This window comes from Ochlerotatus camptorhynchus, unplaced genomic scaffold, assembly GCF_037179485.1.
Source record: "Ochlerotatus camptorhynchus isolate MF236.1 unplaced genomic scaffold, CSIRO-AGI_Acam_v1.1 ptg000457l, whole genome shotgun sequence".
Taxonomy (NCBI): Eukaryota; Metazoa; Arthropoda; class Insecta; order Diptera; family Culicidae; genus Ochlerotatus; species Ochlerotatus camptorhynchus.
This window is the reverse complement of record NW_027040943.1, coordinates 656,148-674,538: the sequence shown is the minus strand read 5'-3', so window position 1 is coordinate 674,538 and position 18,391 is coordinate 656,148. Positions and strand designations below refer to the sequence as shown.

The following is an 18,391-nucleotide window of genomic DNA, read 5'->3' as shown; positions in this document are numbered from 1 at the left end:
ATGTTTACCGAAGAGTTCGTCACCTGTACGGTAAGTAAAATATATATTCACTTTACATTGCTATGATACTATGTTGATTAGTAAATTGTTGATTTTGTATAATGTAATTGACCACTCATGTTCCTCATTTTATTTAATATGTTATTTGCAGGCACCGTTTTGGGATGCAGTTCAACGAGACTTTGGTCAGGTTCCTGCGAAGGTGCAGAAGGTGTTGGACATCCTGGCATATTCAGGTAGCCTGACCCTAGAGTTTTTGAAGCCTGAAGTTATACCCGAATTGGAAGAAGATATGAGGACAATGGCAGAGTCATTCAAAAAAAACAACCCAACGTCAACTATGAAGAACTATATGGGGACTTCAGTGACAGCCCCGAGAAGTTCAAGTTCCTCAGCGGAGAAAAATCATGCACAATGCGATTGTGCCAGTTGTTTGCAACAAACGGAGCAAAAAAATATGTCAAGATGGCTTATCAGGGCAAAGAAAGACAACCCGCGCCCACTCGCAGCGGCTTTTTGAGCGAACCCAGTGAAGGGATGAATACTGATACTAACGAACTGTTGAGCACGATCAAATTAAACTTTGAGTCCCTTCTCCCGTAAGTAGATACTCAATAGTGATAAAGATGATTCCCGCAATGCGGAGGAGGGAATCAATGCGGACCATATTGTTGGTTTATTCGATGATTACAATATGTTTTATTTTTAGAGTGGGGCACTTAGTTAATGGTATTTTTTTTGGAACTTTTCTATGGGGTGAATGAGGTTCCCATCATTCAATTATATTGTTTTCCTTTACAACAAATTTAATCCTTTTGTTTTTACAGGGAAATCGATGATAGACGATATCACACGTTTGTATCAAAAATGAATTTTTTGAAGGCGGAAGTGTTCAGCGACACAGGTGGAAAATTAGTAGGAGAAGTATTGTGTCCAATTTGTGCCTCAGATCAAAACACGAAGCGACTTAAGGTAACGAAAGAAGTAGGAGGATGTTGGATGACGGGGAACTTCATTAAGCATTGTGAAAATCAGCATTATCGGATTCCAAGAGAGCTGAGAAAAAGGAAAAGGCGACTACCGACCGCTGACAGACAAACTAAAAGCATCGGTTTAGACGAAGCTACTATAACCGATAATTTCATCGTCGAAGAAGACCTCGTCGTTGAGGAAGAATACCTGGCGTTATCAGATGATATTCCAAATATCGATGATCCACAACAGTATATAATAGATCAAGGTATTGAATAAGCTTTACCTTTCCATTAACTTTCTAAAATCAGTTTTGTAAAGATTTCGTTTCACCGCCATCAAGCCATGAATCAAACCTACTGTTAATTGTAATAAATTATAATCCTGCTAGCATTTTATTTTTTTAATAAACAGATAAGAAAACCAATGAAGAACTTCATAAATGTATCACGGTGGATCACGGAATGCACTTCTATGATTCACTCGAAAGGCAGACTGAATGTAATGCTTCAGATTTATCTATAGACTCACCATTAATCCGAGCTGATGTAAATCTGCAACTGCGCTCAAAACTATACTGCAAAATTGGGATGCGTTATAGAAAGCATGAGAAGGACGTGAAAGCTTATGAACTAATGAAAGCAGGAAACAGCTTCTATAACTATCAAGCTAGTAACAAACACTGTATAAATCATAAAGTTTTGCGCAAACATATTACGGCTAATACTACTGACTCCGTAGAAGGTGTCCTAATGGTGCAAGCATTAGTAGACTATCTATCCTCAAACAATTACAGGTTTGTAGTTAGCCTTAGTGAGGATGCATCAAGTATAGTTCCACGTCCAACATATGATCCTGCAACAGATAGCCTATGTGGGTTGGTACCTCCTTTTGATGAGAATAGAATGCCCGTCATGCATCACTTCAAGATGACGTCCGCAATGAAGATGACGCAAGCGCTTTCGGATTTTGCTGTTGGTAATTTGACATATATGATATTAGCAACACCTATGGAGAAGCAAGCTGCACCTTTTTGCATTTACTTTGCATGCTCCGATACGAATTTTGACCATAACGTCATTTTTAAAAGATGGAACTACGTAGAGAAAACATTAGATGAAGCGGGAATAAAAGTTATCAGTAATTGTTCAGATGGCGATCCACGACTGTTGAAAGCAATGGTTACCAGAGCAGGGTTGAATAAGACAGATCCCTATATGAAATGGGGAGAATGGTTCCGGATTCAAGAAAAAAATCAGCCAGTGTGCATTCAAGATACCGTACACCTGGTGAATAAGTTTCGACATAGTTTAGTGAACCCTGGAAAACATCTTGTATTGGATAGCTCATACATATATAATTAAAAATTTACATTTAAGACATTAATTGATTCAAATATCTCTCAGGAACCTTTAAAGCATCACTTGCACATTTGGCTGAACTTATTACTCGAAAAATAGGAAAAGATAAACATCTTTTAACAACGTCTGATTTGAGCAGCAAGGATAAAATGAAATTTGAACCTACAATTAAAATGATGAACCCCAACGTACGATGTCTTTTGAAGCAGCATGTTCCTGGATGCGATGGGACAGTTTTGTTTCTAACTATAATGAGCCAGATATATGATTCGTACACATCAATCGATATGCCTCCTCTACAACGTATCTATCTTATTTGGTAGTTTTTTTTATATTGGAATACCTATATTGTTGGATAATTGATAAATGTAAAATCTTTTTCAGGAACTCCCTTTTCATAGTCAGAGCATGGCGAGCGTGGTGCTGGAAACGTTATCAAAGCATACAAAACTGTGTCACTACCAATGTTTACTTATCTCTTAAATTGAATGCACATTCGCTTGTGATTTATTTGGCCCAATGTCGAGATATTAATACTCCCGAACAATTTATTGTTGAAAACTTGTCCAGTCAGCAAAATGAGCATGTTTTCCGAGAACTAAGAGCTATGGCAACATCAAATTCTACAGCTGAAGCTGATTGGAAAAATGAAGCGTTTGCAAATGCAAATGAAAATAAAATATACATGGAAGAATGTACTACGTTTTCCATCAGGCACTAAACATCAAAAAAAGTTTTCTCCAGCTATCGTGGGCTATTTACCATCAGATGGGGATATTCGAACAACCATTGAAAATTCAAGACTTGATGCTATTACAATGCTTAAGGTAGTTGGAATCAACGAATGTGACATGGAGTTTGGCGATAGGATTAATGCAAAACAATCACAAAACAATACATTGAATCCATTTGAATTTGCCTCGGTTGAAGAATACCACGTAGACAGCGAAGATATTAACAATGAGGATAAACAAGAAGATGAAATTAAGGAAAATGGCTTTTACTCAAGCATATCGGAACTCGATCAAGAAAATAATATAGCTGATGCTGAGATGATATTTAAACATTGCAGTGGTGAGATTAACTTAAGAAATTGCACAACTGGCCTAAAGCACACTTTCAAAATACGAGGTACAAATGGAAAAGAGTACAATATCAAGAAATCTACGATACTTTGGATGCTTTTGAATACCAAGTATGAATGCTCCAATGACAGAATACGAAGATTTTACCGCCCAGATGAAATATCTATCAAGCAAACAAGCGATCGTCAACATAACAGTATATTAGAAGATATAAGTATGGGAGATTGGATTTTCGTTGAAGGATCAATTATTTGTCACGTGAATGGATTCTCGTTTAAGACAGGTAAAAGGGAGGTTTGTTATAGCATGTACTGCAAATAATATAAAAAATAATAATACTACGTTCGGAAATTAGCTGATATTACGTAATATAGGCTAACTTGATATCAAAAGTCATACATATGATTTCCAGTAAAAATTTCACGTCTTGTTATGATATCAGCTATAGTCTGAACACAGTCGCAGTTCAAACTAATATTAAAATTATATTTTCAGGTAGAACAAAGATGTGTTCGCTTCAACGGATTCCAGTAAAGTGCCATGAAAGTATAAAAAAAACGAGGAGTGTTAGTCAAATGAAGCATCTATAAAATTATGGACGGTGGAGCACTGTTGAACGCCAACGGGAGCATTATTGGAATCGATGTTGAGAAATACACATCGCATATCCAACCACCGGATGCTTCAGGATCTTTAAGTGCTGAAACTATAAAATATTTAAACGAATGCAATTTTTGAATATTTTTGTGTTTTTATTAAATGCACATATACCTATTATTACAGTTAATATTTATAAATCAATGTGTCATTAATAAGAAATAAACAATTAGTTCATATTCTATGTTCATTTTTGTTAGAATAGCATAGTGTGATTTTTAATATGGAGCACATAATATTAAATTTTAAAATACGCTTTATTTTCTCCAGGAAACGGGATGTGGGATATAGGGGACCACTTTCAGGATAAAATATTTTTTTTCTCGTACGTCAGAGGAAAAGACACATTCTCATAAGCGATAGACTTATTTTTACATACTAATCTTCTTTTTCGCTGAAGTTGGATATCTTTTCTTTTAAATGATTTATTCATTGATACGTTAACGCTCGCAATGCACACAAACCAGCCTAACACATAAAATTCCTGACAACATTGAATAAACAAACTGCAGAAATTCACCTAGCAACCAGGTAAGCATACTAGTACTAGGTATTTCTTAAGTATTTTTAAGTATTTATAGGTATCTAAGATATCAGTCAGATATTTATAAGTACACCGCGAGAAATATAAAGTTTAGAGTGGGATGCCCCTAGCACCCGCCTGAAACACGAAGCAGCAAAGGTCGGACTGGTGGTGAGTGCGTCAGAAACAAAGTACATGCTAGTAGGCGGAACCGAACATGACAGGATTCGTCTAGGAAGTAATGTCACGATAGACAGGGATACTTTCGAGGTAGTAGAGGAATTCGTTTACCTTGGATCCTTACTGACGGCTGACAACAATGTAAGTCGTGAAATACGAAGGCGCATCATCAGTGGAAGTCGTGCCTACTACGGGCTCCAGAAGAAACTACGGTCAAAAAAGATTCACCCCCGCTCCAAATGTACCATGTACAGGACGCTAATAAGACCGGTGGTCCTTTATGGACACGAGACATGGACTATTCCCGAGTATTGTGGCGTACTATTGTTGATTTTGTCTTATCTTAAATGTGATGTTGTACAAATAAATGTATGTATGTATGCATTAATAGCAGCTCGCTCGAAGTCGGCTAGAGCCACTTCTGGGTCTAGCTCAACACCAGTGCCTTCCGAAACTCTTACCACCTCCTCCATAGCACGCGTGTATATTTCCTCACTTTTGTTTGGGAGGAACATGAAATCCAAAGGCAAATACCTCAACGCATCGCCAGAACCTATGGATCCCAGGATTGAATAGATTTGCTTAAATCATGGAGCAGCAGTAGCAAACGTCTCATCCAACATCCAAATTTTGGCGGTGGACAGACACCGAATTTTGTCGTGGGTGGTAAACACTAAAATATCTCCTGAATGCGCATTCCCTGTTCCTGACGGGAAATCGACACCATTTAGCGTTTTCTTGAAATCCTCCGAAATCGCACTATAGTCACCGGGTGTTGGCTCAGCATGATACTTTTTCGGTTGCCGAACGCCTATATCTATCAATGAACTGCTCTTGTTTGAAAGAAGAAGACAACTCTAAGAGGGAAAATAGCATTCAATTGTACTTCGACCTTTCGTCCTACAACCGAGGAAGCGACTCGTTGGCTAAGGTGGGCGCTATGCAAGGCGATATTTTTGAGCGACAAATCGCCTTGAAAGAATTTTTCTCCATTGCTCGTCAGCAAGTCCTCATCAGTTGGCAACAAAAATGGAATGATGGTGATTTGGAAACATGGTTACATTCTATTCTCCCACAGGTGTCGAACAAACCGTCGTTCACAGGGTTGAACGACTATATACGTGGCGGTGGTTATCACGATGTCGAGCATGTTGTTTGATTATGTACTTTACCTCCGTGTTGCCAGATCTGAGTTATCCACATCCCTCAGGGCTAGAGGAAAACAAACCCGCGATACCCATAAGAAATGTCTTGGCGAGCCTGGATCTCGAATACATGAATTTTATTTATGAGTTTCTGAAACGGATCGATTCAGAACTTAGTTGTAGGGTAGAGCGCTACTTCGTCGTAATCGCCCATTTCCGTTCTATCGATCAGAAAAGATCAATAATATCAATGATTTCACCGTGCACAAATCAATAATAGGTTTGTTCCTATGCGTTAGTTCATTAGCCACAACATAAATCCTGTTAGAGCGCATTGTACGAATATTTACGCTCATTGTTCTCAAAACAAAAGAAGCGCTCCTAGCGAATCCCCTTTTTCTACGTTTATCCGTAGGACGAAGCAAATCTAATGGCGTTTCAATGCGTTAGGACGGAATTGAAACTCGTAGAACGAATTTAGAATCAAGAAGCAATGTTAGATTTTAGACAATATCTCAACAATTTGTAACTCTTTATCAAATCCAACGGTACGTATGGAAAGGTGAATAAATTTGCAAGTCATCTTTGACAGAAATATTCCATTTTTTTTTTAAACTCGTTCAGAAAAGAGAGGTAAAGCGTGGGTTGTGCTTAGTAGGACGGAAATTAGATCAAAAACCCTATCTCGTCTTCTTGTGTTTCTCCAAGTTAAAGCGTCAGCCCCTCTTCGGTGTTCGACCATAGTCCGTCTTTTGTATTTTGGTATATTTTTCTTACGTTCGCTTAGTTCGAGATCCTAAGCGCTTACTCAAACACCGCCATAGTGCATCCCAAAACTTTGTGTTATCAGTCCATAGCCCTCCATCCTCCTCTTTACCAATTTTTACCCCTAACCTCGAACAAGCCGTGAGTAATCGGCCCCCGCTCTACTAATTTTAGTTTTAATAAGTAATTTTGTTAAACAAAAACTGAATATCGGCTCCGTAAAGGTACTGTGAATGAGCCTGGAGAAATAAACGAACTATAAAAACAAATGAATGACAAGACTCAGAGAAGTAGTCTCAGTGTCTGTTGAGTGAAGTTAATTTAAATTAAATAAAAAATTAAATGAAAATTTCTTGAGAGAAGGGATGTTTTTGTATAAACTTCACTGGGTAAATCACTGAGCGCTTATCTACTATAGTGCAAGGTGAAAATGGCTATTGCTGATATTGATTGATGAAATCGGCAGCAAGTTGCGTATCAAAAGGACTTGTGCCTAATCGTATTTTATTAAATGCTATTTACGCATGCTGGAAGAACAAAAAAAGTTAAATTTGATGCTTGCAGATAGTTATCACTGTTTATAAATTATAATGTGTTGTGGTTCAAAGAGTTTGATGGAGGTTTTATGGTGGAAGCTTTTACATTAGGAACAGTGCTATGTTCCTTGTATATGTGTTTTCATGTGTTTGTGTATATTTTTTTCCTTTTCTTTCTTTTCGAAATTTTCCAAAATTTGTTTAAGGTTGTGTTGGAACGATACATCGAAATCTTACGGAGTTCAACACGGATGAGACTGGCGAGCTGTATGTTGTTTGAAACGAGGGTGACGCGCTTGGCATAGATGGCCCACAGCGACTCACAACGAGCAACTGAATCCGATCAGTAGCAGTGCGGCTTCTTCCTCCTTCTTCGGTGAATCGAGGGCTCTTGAGGGCAGCCTTGATATCTAGCTGCTTTCAAGGAGCCTTTCGTTGTGTACTGGAGAAAAATTTACAACGCCATGCGCCAAAAGCACTGCTGCTGATGATGATGATGACAACCAGACACCCCCACTCACCACACACGGTGATTGAATAAACACCGTTCGGCGAGACCGGACGGAAATCAATTTTGAAATCTGTGTTAGAGAAAGTGCTTTTCGCAGGCAATAGGTGATAATTTTAATTATTATAGCAACAGTTGCATATTTGAGACCTTATGAAAATTGATAAAGTCTTAATTTTAACAAATTTGTAGAAAAATTTCCTATCGATTGGCGTATTAAGAATTAAAATCTATCTTCTTCCTCTTTTTCGCATTTCAAGCTTATTGCTTACCGCATTTTAGCTTATTGCGTGCTCTCAACTTACTGTCCTAGATGCACTTCCACGGTTATTAATTGAGAGCTTTCTATGCATGTACCATTTTTGCATTAATATAACTGTGTGGCAAGTACAATCAGGAAAGTCGAGATATTGTCCAATCCTAAAATTCCTAGACCGGACTGGGAATCGAACCCAGCTACCTCCAGCATGGTCTTGCTTTGTAGCTGCGCCTTTACCGACTTAGCTAAGGAAGGCTTGAGAACAATGTTCAACACCACGTGCCGAAAGTACTGCTGCTGCTGATGAGGATGATGACCGACCCACACCACAACATTCTGTAATTGAATTGAATAAGCACCGTACGGCGAGCCCGGATGGAATTCAGTTTTGAAATCTGTGATAGGGAAAGTACTTTTTGCAGGCAATCGGTGATAATTTTGATCATCATGGCGACAGTTGGACATTTTTGTAATTTTCAATAGTGACCTATTGAAAATGGAAAAATCGTTCATTTTAGCAGATTCTTAGAAAAATTCTCAATCAATTGGTTTGTTTAGCATAAAAATCCATTCTTATTGACAGAGTTATAAGTGGTCAAAACCTGACCACTTTTCGTAACGCGGTCGATTTTGGTTTTTTGAAATTGCACCCCCAATATGTTACCGAAAGACGTAATCCTACGTCAAAATAATGAAAGTCATATAAGTAATCGATGTGACCTTCGAAACTCTTTACTGTGTAGGAGCCTGGGATTGAACGCACGGTCTTCTGCTCAGTAACCAAAAACGGAACCCACTAGTCCACCAAGTTCCTTATATCAAACTACTACGATCACCTTGGTCGTTTTGCAACCCCTAGGTCCAGTGTAGTAATTGAGTAACCAACAAAGTTGCTGCTTTAGTAGAGCATTGTCTCCTGCTGTAAAATCAATATAAACTCAAAGATTACGCCAAGACATGCCAACTACAGACACACCGCAAGGCATGATATGAGGCAACGAGACCTTTGAAGTAATTACAAGCCGGTGTACCCCTAAAGCTGTTATCCACTTCGTTCCTCCAACCACCTGACCACACCAGGTAAGACGGTATCAAACCTTACCAGACTTCATCTTCGTCTACGCCGTGTCGCCATCACCTTCACCACCAGTGACAACGATACATCTTTTGCGGTAGAATTTAATTAGATTTCAAACTTCATATCAGCATCATTATCACTACCCCACCGACCGTTCTCGTTCCATATACATATAGTATATATATAGTACCCAACGATGGATGGTTTACACTATATAGCTTCCTAACTTTGTCCCCAGAGCCTTCATTGCAGCAGATTAATGTTTAATTAGAATGTAATTAAGATGGGATGATTTAGTTACAACCACTTAACGGAGCTACTCTCTGCCACTAGTCGATGTACACATAGTAGCTGGCGGCGGCTGGAACCCGGAAGTCCAGGCTGGTAATTAGTCAATTGCTTACGGTTCAACTATTCCCAACGAGTGGAAACTACGATGCGATACTGTAGGATCACAATTGTATCACAACCCCAACGTGATGGGATATTCCAGGTAGCTGATGCGAAAATACGGCTCATAAACACTATAATGGAAACACATTCCCAGCAAGAAGGCGAATAGGGCGCGCGCAACCGGAAGCACGTGTGAAATCGAACACATTGCTTGGGGTATTTGGGATTCGATTGGAATTCGTGTCGGAATGCAAGCAACCCTCATCAGTGCAGTGCAAGGTTGCAAATACTCATTTCAGCTAAAACAATGTTTTCTTTTAATTATGAAATAATTAGATGCTATGATCATATTTAGAATTGGTAAGATACAAGAAGAGGTTGCAAAGAATGTGTTTGACATATTAAACCTGTCTATTTCACTTCGTGAGAGTCACAATCAGCGATTTTTCACACACTCGCTCACTCACTCACTCACTCACTCAGCGATCAGCAAATCACTGATTCTGACTCATAGAAAGCAAAATTTACAGGTTTTATGTTTCAAACGCATACTTTGTAACCTCTTCTTGTAAGTTACATATAAAACATGTCATCATACCATATTTTGGTTTTATTATTCCGAAAAACATTATTTTAGCTGAAATGAGTATTTGCAACCTTGGTGCAGTGCACCGAAAAAGCAACGATCGCACCATGCGATGAAATGCGCGATTCAATCTCGTGTTCTTCCTCGCAAGAGGGGCCAAAAATCGCCAAGCGGTTCAATGGGGTGCATTCAATTGCATCGCGAGGATTGTACGAATCGACGATAAATTTCCGAATGCACACATGTTGATGTTGGAATGAAATGGTATCGGTTCCGTCGGAAATTGCTCCCACCAAGTTTCGTTGGGGCAACTTTTTTGCAACTTTTTTTCAATCCCTTACACAAATTTGCTATAACCCACCGCGGAGTCAAAGCACTAACTTTTTCGGTTCTCCGTTCGAAAGCATCCTTTCAGTGGTTCCCAACCCTCAGGATGAAGTGTACAAATTAAAATAAATATTTATTTAGTAACACTCATCGTCCGCACCGGGTTCGTTGGCGCGGTGGAAGTTATTCCCCGACAGTTCATTTGCATTCGCAGAGCGACCCACGCGGCAAGAAAAAAATAACCAGTGTAAAAGGGGGGAAAAAACTGAATTAGAAAGGATCACTATCACGTCGTTCGACCGGTCCGGAAGCGGCAAATGGACACGGAAAAATGATCTAGGAACGAAATGGGAGCCACGCATAATTGCTCCGCCGAGAGATTGGTTCAAAGTGGAAAAGGTAGACGCACCGTTTTGGTACGGTGTGGAACGATTTTGTCCTTGAGCGAAGGAAGGTTGTCAATTTTTATTGCTGCCGGTGTCATCTGTGTACAAATAAGCGGACTTTGAGTGCTTAGGATGAAAATTAGCATATTTAAATATGGGTGTTCGATGCAAGCCAAAAGGGTTGAGCTTACTTGAAGCATGTTTCGACATATTTCAATACGCTTTGTCGATATTTGCAAAAATTCTGATTTAAATAAACACACAGTGATTAATTTTATTTATTTATTTATTTATTTCTTTATTTATTTATTTATTTACTCGTCAATCAAAAACGTAGAATACATTATAACATTATAACTTATAATCTATGATTTCGCAATGTTTGAAATTATTTTGTTTCAATTTTAGCGGTGGCATATTTAGGTCTATCAGTTTTGCAGCTGGACTCGTTGAACGAGATTCCACTGTATCCGACGGAAGATATCATCTGAAACGAACACATCGTTCCAACGGAGTACTACTCCGGCAAAGGCTGTTTGGCTCTGCCGAAGTTGAATCTGCAGTTTTTGACTCTCCACGACTACCTGTTGCTATACTTCAATCTCTTCCGGTCGGAATCGACTTGTAAGTTGAATATTGATCTTCTGATTCCATTATAAACTAGAATTATAATTCCGTTCATAAACTTTCAGATGAAATCTGGCAGGTCATCACAGACGCCGTCAGTCTCCGTGGCAAGGGGACGTTTGCAGTCGTCGAGGTGTCCAAACTGCACATTGGTGAGAAGAAGCTATCGCGCGTGCGGGCCGATGCCAGTGTGACGCTCAACGTTCGCAAGGAAATCCAAGATGAGTGGGAGAATTTACGGAAGCATGATGTATGCTTCTTGATTACCGTGAGACCGACTAAACCAAATCGAAATCCGAAATCGAAGAAATGCTCGATGGTAATGGGAGAGTCATCGAGGATGGAATCGAGCAGCTACCGCAGTTGACTGGAAAGCAGCGTACGTACAGGCTTTGGTTGAAATTCAACCAATATCGAATGGGGATGACGTGTAGGAGGAGTTCAACATAATCCTGCGTCGAAAACCGAAGGAGAATAATTTCAAAGCTGTTCTGGAGACAATCCGGAACTTGATGAACACGGAATGTGTAGTTCCGCCGTGGTTGCACGATATCCTCCTAGGATATGATGATCCAGGGGCGGCTCACTATAGGCGGATGTAGGACCGGGCACGGGTGCTGGACTTCAATGACACACTCCTTGATATCGATCACGTTAGGGTTAGCTTTCCGGGATATAAGTCTGTGGTGAAGGAGACGGAAGCTAGTAAGTTGGTACGTCCCTTCCGGTTGACGTTTGAAGATGTTGCCGAACAGGTGGACAGTAGCGATGAAGAGGACGACGATAAGAAGGTTGAATTGCCGAAGAATATTTTGGTGGAGCCATACACGATTCCCAAGCGTGAATCTTACAATTACAACGAGCCGAAATGGTATGAAACTATGACTAGGTTAACCGTTTGTCCGTACTAAGACCACTTTAAAGTGCTACAAAATGTTCAGTAGCGCCAAGTCAATTAATATTCCAAGAGAGTTCCAACCCCTGAAACTCTTCTTCCACTGGTCGAGTGGCTTTTGAAACTCGATGGCTTTCCTGCAGACAGTGATGAACTTCGCAGTCTTAATCTCTCCACACCAGCGGCGTCTTATAACCTCACTTTTTACCTGTTCACCAACTTTGAAAAGGTCATGTTTCAAAAGGCACAGGGTCTTCTAGTTTCACTGATGTGTATCCATTGGAAGCAATATTTTTTCACTTGTTTAAGTTTTGAGAGTTGGTAGAACAGATAGATTGAGGTTAGGGCGACGTCACTGCTTCACACATGTTGCCTGCCCTGGGATAGAATTGGTTATTTTTAAATCATTTAGTATAAAAGCCCACACCGACTCTAACAACCCATCCATCTTCCATCCCACAGAACTTACCTTACCAATCAGGCTAAGGCCTTGTTGTCCTCTGCTGTCCGAAGAAGTCGTCTCCACTCTACTCGATCCATGGCCACAGTTCGCCAGCCTCGTAGTCTGCGAAGGGTCCGCAGGTCGCCTTCTACTTGGTCGATCCACCTTGCCCGCTGCGCGCCTCTTCTTCTTGTTCCTGTTGGGTCGCTTTCTAGAACCATTTTCACTGGGTCGTCGTGCGGCATTCTTACGACGTGCCCAGCCCACCTTAGTCGCCCAATTTTTGCAATGTGGACGATGGATGGTTCTCCCAGCAGCTGGTGCAATTCGTGGTTCATTCGCCTCCTCCACGTTCCGTCATCCATCTGCACTCCACCGTAGATGGTACGCAACACCTTCCGTTCGAAAACACCAAGGGCGCGTTGGTCCTCCACGAGCATAGTCCAGGTCTCGTGGCCGTAAAGGACCACCGGTCTAATCAGCGTCTTGTAGACAGTCAACTTCGTGCGGCGGCGAATTTTATTCGACCGGAGCGTCCTCCGGAGTCCAAAGTAGGCACGATTCCCTGCCATAATGCGTCTTTGAATTTCTCTGCTGGTATCATTTTCGGCGGTCACCAGTGAGCCCAAATACACGAACTCATCGACCACCTCGATTTCGTCACCGTCAATCTGAACTCGGGGTGGGAGGCTAACATTGTCTTCCCTAGAACCTCTTGCTTTCATATATTTTGTCTTTGATGCGTTGATGGCAAGTCCAATCCGTCTAGCTTCAGCCTTCAGTCTGATGTACGTTTCCGCCATCATCTCAAAGTTCCGTGCCATAATGTCAATGTCATCGGCGAAACCAAGGAGCTGGATGGACTTCCTGAATATCGTGCCACTCGTGTCTATCCCAGCTCTTCTGATCACACCTTCTAACGCGATGTTGAACAGCAGACACGAAAGTCCATCACCCTGCCGTAACCCCCTTCGAGATTCAAAGGGACTCGAGAGTGTCCCCGATACTCGAACAACGCACGTCACTCGATCCATCGTCGCCTTGACCAAACGCGTCAGTTTATCCGGAAATCCGTACTCGTGCATAATCTGCCATAGCTGATCTCGATCGATTGTGTCGTATGCGGATTTGAAATCGATGAACAAATGATGTGTGGGCACGTTGTATTCGCGGCATTTCTGCAGAACCTGCCGAATCGCGAAAATTTGGTCCGTGGTAGCGCGGGCACCCATGAATCCCGCCTGGTATTGCCCCACGAACTCTCTTGCATATGGTGACAGACGGCGGCATAGAATTTGGGAGAGTACCTTGTAGGCGGCGCTCAGCAGTGTGATCGCGCGGTAGTTGCAGCAATCCAACTTGTCGCCCTTTTTGTAGATTGGGCATACGACACCTTCCATCCACTCCTCCGGTAATATCTCCTCCTCCCAAATCTTGGCAATTACCCAGTGCAGCGCTCTAGCCAGTGCTTCACCACCGTATTTCAATAGCTCACTTGGTAGTTGATCTACACCAGTTGCTTTGTTGTTCTTCAGCCGACCGATCTCCTCCTCAACTTCTTGAAGATCAGGGGCCGGTAGCCTGTCGTCTTCTGCGCGTGCTCCAAGGTCTGTTGCCGTGCCACCTTCGTTTTCTGCTGCTTCACCGTTGAGGTGCTCGTCATAGTACTGCTTCCACCTCTCAATCACCTCACACTCGTTCGTGAGAAGGTTACCGTCCAAGTCCTTGCACATATCGGCTTGCGGCACGTAGCCTTTGCGCGAACTATTTAGCTTCTCGTAGAACTTCCGTGTGTCGTTTACGCGGTACAGATTTTCCATCGCCTCGCGATCTCGATCTTCCTGCTGACGCTTCTTCCTTCGGAAAACCGAGTTTTGTCTGTTCCGCGCTTGTCTGTATCGCTCCACATTCAATCTCGTGCGGTGTTGCAGCATTCTCGCCCGTGCTGCATTCTTCTCCTCTACTAACAGTTTGCATTCGCCGTCAAACCAGTCATTTCTTCGGTCCGGGATTGCAGTACCTAGTGCCGCTACAGCAGTACTACCTATGGCTGAACGGATGTCCCTCCAGCCATCTTCAAGAGAAGCTGCGCCAAGCTGCTCTTCCGTGGGTTGTGCAACTTCCAGCTGCTGCGCGTAGTCCTGGGCAACTCCGGTGTCCCGTAGTTGCTCAATGTTGGGTCGTGGCGTTCGACTTCGACGTGTGTTATGCACCGTCGAGAGTTTTGAGCGCATGCATACTGCAACTAGGTAGTGGTCCGAATCTATGTTCGCACTGCGGTACGTGCGGACGTTGATAATGTCGGAGAAGAATTTCCCGTCGATTAGAACGTGATCGATTTGGTTTTCTGTGTGTTGGTCAGGTGATCTCCAGGTGGCTTTGTGGATATCCTTGCGGGGGAAAAAGGTACTTCGAACTACCATACCCCGGGAGGCTGCAAAGTTCACGCATCGTTGGCCGTTGTCGTTCGATACGGCATGCAGGCTGTTTGGCCCGATTGCCGGTCTATACATTGCCTCCCGTCCTACCTGAGCGTTCATGTCGCCGATGACGATTTTGACGTCCCGTTGCGAACAGCCGTCGTACACCTGCTCCAGCTGCGCATAGAACGCTTCTTTCTCGTCGTCGGGTCTCCCTTCGTGTGGGCAGTGCACGTTGATGATGCTGTAGTTGAAGAAACGGCCCTTAATCCTCAACTTGCACATCCTCGCGTTGATCGGCTGCCAACCAATCACGCGTTGGCGCATCTTACCCAGCACTACAAAGCCGGTTCCCAGCTCGTTGGTGGTGCCACAGCTCTGGTAGAAAGTAGCCGCTCGATGCCCGCTTTTCCATACCTTTTGTCCCGTCCAGCAAAGTTCCTGCAGTGCTACGACTTCGAAGTTGCGTGGTTGAAGTTCGTCATAGATTAACCTATCGCAACCCGGGAAGCCGAGCGATTTGCAGTTCCATGTTCCGAGTTTCCAATCGTAGTCCTTATTTCGTCGCGTAGGTCTGTGCCGATTGTTCCGATCCGTATTTCTTTCTTCGGTATTTGCAACTTTGTTTTTTTCCAGGGCGGCTTGTTGGGCCTGCCCCAACCCCCTGTCTCGCCGGGGGACCATCGTGCACAGCTCTGTTTAGAGTCCCACGCTGGCACTAGGACGGTGATCAGCCGCTCCTAACATGGAGAACAGACGCCGTTTTGAGCCGCACCTCCATGGTGAGCAGACGCTCAGGTTTGGTGAAGCATTTCCTCTATCACCGTACTATGGTTACCGCGCCAGTGTTCGCGTCGCACCTCTTCACTTTGCTATTGCCGGACTGGCAACATTGCCCAGGCTACGCCAACCAGCTGTGTCCATGTTTCAGCTGGTAGTCTTTTGTTATCATATGACTCGAGGAGGCGTGAAGTAGGAACTTGTGAGGACCAGGGCTAGGTATTCCGCTCCTTCCAGGTTGTCAACTCACCATTTTGTAGCCCACAGAAACACCATCCGATTCACGCCAACCCAGGTGGAGGCCATCAATGCTGGTATGCAACCAGGTTTAACGATGGTAGTCGGTCCCCTCGGTACCGGCAAAACAGACGTCGCCGTATAGATCATCTTCAACCTGTACCGCAATCACCCGAACCAACGTACCCTGATCGTAACGCACTCCAATCAATATCAAATATCAGTGTGCTAAAGTACGAAGGTGGACTTGCGACGAACTCAGACTTGTGGTAGTGTCGAGGGTAGTGTTTCATCTTCAGTGATGGAACAAGTTCTGCGATTTGTCCGGATCGACAAAATGGTATTTTGTGAAGAAAGAGACAAAGAAGCAGAAAAGTTTGGTCAACAAAACCTGGAGGGGGGAGGCGACTGTAAAATACGAACAATCTTTGCCTACCTCGCATAACTGGTTCCAAACGACAACAAAGCCATAAGCAACGATGGTTTGTTGATGTTTGGAACCAAATTCACATAGGGAAAATCAATGAGCGTAAACAGGTGAGGCCCCGTAAATTTGTCGTCTCTTTCGTTCTCCGGCTGATAAAATGGATGACGAAGTTTAACGTCACACTCCTTCAACCGTTTAAACAGCGGGAGAACGAAAGAGATGACAAACTCAATGAGCCTTACACATTTACATCTCATTGATGGATTTTCAGTAGGCCGATTTGACTGCACATCCCGCCCCTGAAGAATGAACTAAGTATCCAATCCCGAGCAGGAACGAATATCTCGATACCTTACATTGGTATGGATGAGCCATAAGAGGTACAATACAAAAAAAAAAATCCCGCAATACTATTCAAATAGCAAATTTGCTAATGCAATACCACGCAGATATTCTTTTGGTATCCAAATATCAATTTTAGCTATTTACAAAGTATTTTGCATGTAATTTTTTGGTATTATTGATACCAGATGTTGGCATCAGATCAGAATTAGGTATACATTAGTTATTTTCTTCTGCTCGGCACGTTTTTGTGACTCACGAGATGGCCAAAAGTTAAAGGATCATCCAGTTTCAACAACTATTTAAAATATACTATACTGTGGTTGAAGTAGTGATGAGAGTGTGTGATAGTGATCGAGATGTACTAAAACAACCAGAGCGACACAAAACAGAATCCTTTGTCTGCAAACTCGAATTGTTGCTCTACTGATGTGGTCATACCCACTGACCTACATATGAAAACTAGGTCAAGCAAGCTAGCCATGACCTGGTAATGGATCAGCTGGGTTTCTGCTGTTTGCTGTGTCGATCATGCTCCGGAGTCCTTTCGGCGCTACGTGTGCTGCTAGATGACGTTGCTGGAACTACGGATGCTACTGAGCTGGTATCCGTTACTAGAAAATATTCGTTGTAGTTCGGCCGATTGTCAGCTACCGGGAAACTTGGCCAGTCAACGAAAATTCGTCGACTAGAATCGTAAGAACTGTCGGATGATATCATAGGTACCTGTAGTTTCTGCTCCTACTCCTACTGTTATTTCTGTAACTCCTTCTATACGGTGAACGCACCACCCGTCGACCCACACACTAAGATTTTTTTACAGGAGTCAGTATTTTTTTACTGGGTTTTTGAATTGCTGAAAAAGTCGGTAAAAATTCAAATGACCGTTATCCGTAAGGAATCAATGAAATCGATCAATTTTATTTTCTATCATTAAATGGGGTTAACAGAACTAAGTATGTACAAGTTCAGAACAAATTTTCTCATTAATAAATTTTCCACAGATTTTTAAACTTTTACCGAACAGTTCCGCAATTCAAAAACTCGGTAAAACCGTACTGACTCGATTAGTGTGCAGTCTGGCAATTACGCTACCTCTCCGCTCATCATCTCTGTCAAACTAAGAGATGAACTAGCCTTTGGCTAAAAATCTCTATAATAAAGTATTAAAAAAAAAAAAATCTCTGTCAATGAACCGTGTTTTATCAGAAGATAACTCCTGATTTACAATAAGCTTTTCAGCCCTTTCTGAAGATAAATTTTCTTCATCAAAAAGTTTCTTTTGTAGTTGGCGGTCATATACCTCAATTACCAAAGCATCGCGGATGGCTCGCTCCTTAAAAGCACCGAAATAACAACGTTCAGCAAGCTGCTTGATAGAAAGCATAAAATCCTCTGATTTTTCATTTTGAGCTTGTCTACCTTTCCAAAATTTGTAGGTGTGGATTACATCGGAATCC

The 18,391-nt window shown here is 42.2% G+C and overlaps 1 pseudogene; it reads left to right on the top strand.

The window, feature by feature from the left end:
• LOC135712073 (RNA helicase aquarius-like) lies at positions 1-16,394 on the top strand (annotated as a pseudogene).
• The last annotated feature ends 1,997 nt before the right edge of the window (positions 16,395-18,391 follow it).